Below are 5,262 nucleotides of genomic sequence, written 5' to 3' on the forward strand. Positions count from 1 at the left end.
AACCGCTGTCCCTGAGAGGGTTAAAAATCTAATCAATTGAATATAAGTGGTGGGCCATAACTTTCAGATGTAGTCCCCCCCCCCCCCCCCCCCACCCCCCCACCGGCCCCTATCAATTTTCCATGTATTGAATGTTTATCTGCATTTTTAATTGTTATTATTTTTCCCATTGTACAAAGTACTTCAATGGCGGTCCAATTTTGGTTATTTGTGGACCGGTCCGGTCCGAATCTCCCTCGAACAGTGGAGGTCAACTGTATAGTTAAATTAGCAAATTGTTTTTGTAGATTGGACAGATTGGTCCATTTTCTGATCAGGTCGATGACTTTGTTTGTAAACTTGCTGACCAGTGATTGGCTCCTAAGGTGTAGTTGTGAACGATTTATGAAGCGACAACTTCAATTCTTCATTTAAGACGTGTATGTATAATACAAACGAAAGGCACAATATCAGGTACAGTTACACAATCGATTGAGAGCATGATTATCTTCATCCTCAGCAACGGGCATAGGATATGACAGTCGAGTCGACATGCATCGTTTTTTAAAAACGTATTCTTATCCAAACAAAATCACTTTTGACAAAGATCCTCTTTTTTGTTGTTGTTGTTTTCACCATTTTGTCATCTTCTGGTGATTTTCCATTTTCTCCCTCCCCCCTTCTTTCCTTGCAGATTAAAATTCATTAGCAATCAAAGAGCCTCCAGAGAGCGCCGGCTCTTAATTACCTTCTCATTTGCATTTTTGCATATTAATGAATGCAGGCTTCTCCCCCCCTCCTCCCATTTTTTGCCGCAGTGGTTTAAAGGCACCTCAGTGCTCTTGTTCTCTGGGGATGAAGAGGAGGAGGAGGAGGAGATTGGCCGGAGGCTAGGCTGCAGGCCTGGACTCGGCCCACCAACAACCCCCCCCCCCCATCCCCGCCACACTCCCTCCTCACACAAACACACCCGCTAACACGGTTCTTCCTGATGAGAGATGGACCAGACGACGATGAGGTTGGCTCGAGGCGTATGGAACGGGTGCGGTGTAGGTGGCGCCAGCATAGCGGTGGGGGGCAGATTTGGGGAGGGGGGTTAAAGTTCAATGTCCCTTATCAACAAAAGAGAGAACACGTGTCTTGCTCTCTGCCTAATTATTATCATATTGAGCCATTTAAGCACCTGATGCGAACAAAACAGCGCCCGAGAGAAAGTGCTGGTTTGGAGGGGGACACGCACAAGCAGAGGGGATTCTTTATATCCCCCGAGAAAGGTGTACGGCGCTGAGAATGAGGCTACCGTGCGCGTGTGCAAGTGTGTTTTCGACATTATTGCCTCCGAGTGTTCACTGTGGGGGCAGTGAGAGGCTCATTTGGCTTAATGATGCTGCTCTGCCTGCATAGCAAGTGACATGACGCACTTGGATGGAAGAGCACACAAAATAGAAGCCCCCTTCATGCATGGTGGTGGTCCGCTTTATTCATGTACGGTTGGAGTCAACCTTCGGACACGTGTTGTTTTAAAAGGTGGCTTGCAAAAATCACGATTTATGAGCTGGAGCCGACCACACATCTGGACAACAGGTTCAAACGCCATCCCATAAACTAGCTAGCTAGCTAACTAGTGTGTGTGTGTGTGTGTGTGTGTGTGTGTGTGTGAGAAGAGTCGTCATTTCCTGCAAATAAAGTTATTGCCCTGTAATTCCTAAAGTGAATGGAAAATATTTATTTTATTTAGGGAAATCATCTTCATCTTTTTTTTAAAACGAGGCAGAACTCAATGAATAAAGTACATTGCAGTAAATTAGATTCTTTATCTTTAAAGTCCTTAAAAATTTGATAATAAAGATGTCCTTTTTTTTAAATAGTCATTGCTTTCAGAATAAAGGTGTAAAGGACAAGAGACAAGACATAAAATTGCCCAGATATGATTCAACCAAAATATTCGAAGAAGAAATGTGCAATGATACCAGAATATATACTGTGAGAATGAAGCCAAAATGTTCCAAGAATTATTTAAAAATAAACAAAACTGATTTTTTTAAAGGAATAAAATCACTCAATAGAACAAAACTGAAACGCACGAAAAGAGCTACAATCCTATGAAAAGAAACGTAAATTCAGAGAAAATATTGCGAGGTTTTGGGGTTTTTTTTTTTGGTGTGTCATTTTGGCGCATACCTGCTAACAAACAAACAGCTGTCAAAGCAATACCTCCTGCTGTTCTTGTGCTTGCTGGAGGTTAAAAAAAAAATTAAACAGCCAAGCAAGTGCTTTATTGTACTTTTCGAGGTGTGATGGCTTGTCACTTTAAAGGTGCTGCTTTTCGACCGGAGCTTTGGAGCACAAATATGAGCTAACTAACTAACTCAGGTCATATCATACATGAACATTTGGGTCTCCTACGCAACTGTATTTAAAGTTGCTCATTTTGGTGGTACTTGGAAGATCACATATTTTTGGAGCTGATACTTGATGTAAAAGGTTTCAGAGGACCAGTTGAAAGTTTCCCAACTACTGCAGCATTGATGATAGTTAGTTGGCTATGGCGTTTTTGCATTGTGTTTTAGCATTAAGCTAGCAGATTTATATAAATTACGTTGTTTGGTTAAAGACACAATGTGCAATTCTAATATGATTTATTAAGTTTTAGAGTTAACTTTAAACGAGTGTGACAATACGCACTTAAAGCAAACACACTTGGCCCCTACTTTGCAGAATTGGTCACAATCTGCCGCTTGTGGTCAAATTTGCTGCTGTTATTTAGCCTTCGCAACTCAAGAAAAAACAACTCAGCGAACGACGTCTCATGTCACGAAAAACATTAGTGCGGTCACTCATAAGTCGATTTACCACTGTCCATGTTAAGTACAAAACTGTGCCTGATTTAACATGGTAGCAGACAGCTCAGAGTTGGGCTTGAATTGGGTTTACTGCTGTTTTTTCAAATGTGTGTGTGCGCGCGTACGTGTGTAAAACGTGTGGGCTGTCAGGGTGGGGGTTAATGAGCTGCTCCGTGACCTCTCTCACCTGGTAGGTGGCCTGAGGGAGATGGTGCGAGACAAACAGGAAGTGGTGGTGACAACGATATTCGCCCGTTTTACAACTACGCTCCCTGCAGGGTGGCCCAGTGCATACACACATTTAAAAAGTCCACAGCATGCGACTCAACTTGGGGTAACATTTTCCATGGCACGAAAACATACGAACTTAAATGTGCAGATTTATAGTATGCGTTGAAATGATGGTAGAAATGTTTGGTCAACCCAGGAGGCAGTGCGGAATATGCAGCGTCCTTGTGACTCTCCTCCCACTAATGATCTGAACAGGGACAACACTACCACCTGGTGGTTACATTCCACACTGTCAAAAAGAGGCGTCACGCCCCGATCCGAGTGGTGGAGTAATTTTGGATCAACTTTAAATCGATTTAAGACTGCTATTCTACGTCACAAAAAAAGAAATAAAATAAAATACTTGAATAGTAATAAAATGATGCAAACTTGAAACAAATTAAAGTATTAGGTCAAATACAAAAATAGTCGAAGTCGAATAAAATGCCAAATGTAAGAAATCAAACAGACTGACTCAGCAAAGATTATGCTAATTAAGAGAAATAGAATGAGGATAAAATAGATCAAATGAGTGACTATAAATAAAACAAATATAAGTAAAATGATGCTACAACTGCAAGAAAAAAACATGACCAAAAATAATATCTACATAAAACAATACTAGCGCTAACAAAAAAAACAACATAAATTGATCAAAAATTATGTAGAAATAAAATACAATTAAACTTGAGAATGCGGGACTACAAAAGAGAAAACTATTGTTGCTACTTTACTGAAAACCCCTCCCCACAAATATTTAAGCAGTGACACTGATGTTACAATGTACTTGTACCTTGTTTAGACTTTATTATTACATTTTTTGCATTTCATTTTTTAAATGATTATTGCAGTGGACAAACATTTTGCATGAATTGTTCTTTGAGAAAAAAAAAGTTACCTGATTTTGGTCATTCTCATGTGAAGATAACCTCACTTCTCGATCTGTCCGGGAAAATCCAGGTCATTGTAAGGGCTTCTTGATTTTTCTTTGGCTTTTTGTGGTGTTTTTTTTTTCTGGCAATGGCAAAGAGGAAAAATGTATGGATAACCACAGGAAATTAGTGTGACTGCTCAGTACAATATGAACAACACTTTATTCTATATCAATTCCATACACGGATTCATTTTAAAGAGGTTGAAAACATGCCCAAATGTCAGTAGTAACATCCTTTGTATGTCTGAATTTTACTTTATGTGCAGGAGTTTGTATGCAGCTGTCACTGTTTTTAAGAGCTCTATTAAAAAAAAAAGTTGAGTTGCGCTGGATCTCATTAGACCACTGATTACCAACAACTGTGCTGGGAGACTGCCAGATATGCCATGGGAAATTATCCAACCTCACTTAATTTGTTCGAAAATTATTGTTTCTTTCTTCAGCTCCTTCAAGTACAACAGCTTTGTGTTCAACTAAACAGGCACACATGTCCCTGTAAGTAGATTTATGATTAGGAGATGAGCTTGCGATTGTTTCAGTATACATCCATTTCGAAAATTAAAAAGATCCTTCCAAAACTTCTGAAGAGTGTTACTTTTTTTTTTTTAAACCGTGCCTTTGATTCTGTTCCATGGTATAAATTAATGCCTCCGACAGTTTTGTATCCTTCTCCTGACTGACACATTTGAACAATTAGCTTCCTCGGATGCTTTGAAAGCCGTCGGCGGAAACAGCTTGTTCTGTTAATAAGAAGTGACGACAAAAATGTCAGGAAAAGCCTCCTCGAAGAACTGAACTGTAATTAGTCAGAGGTAGGTAGGTGTTGACTCCCATTTAACATGAGTTGGAACGTGATTTCTGAACAGAGCCACGGGTTAGAAAGAGGTTGTTCACACTTTGGGCACCCAAGTTTATTTTTACTTCCTCTCTCAAAAGAATTATATTGAGGGGTCCGAGTTACATAATAGTGGAGAACGTTCAAGTTTTTAGACAGAGACAAATAGACACACACATTAATTTCACTCATTCACTCCCAAAGACGTTTTTAAACGTCTTTTCAGACTTGGTCCAGAATTGGCTGGTACTGAATGAGCTAAGGGGATGTTGACTTATATTCATTGAATCAAAGTGTAACTTGCTGATGTACCGAGTTTTTTTTTCTCATGTAAAAATTTTTTATCTGGCTCCGCAAAACAGATTACTTCGGTAAAATCAAGCAAACAAAACATGTCCATC

The sequence above is a fragment of the Hippocampus zosterae genome, chromosome 8 (assembly GCF_025434085.1).
Source record: "Hippocampus zosterae strain Florida chromosome 8, ASM2543408v3, whole genome shotgun sequence".
NCBI classification, from domain to species: domain Eukaryota; kingdom Metazoa; phylum Chordata; class Actinopteri; order Syngnathiformes; family Syngnathidae; genus Hippocampus; species Hippocampus zosterae.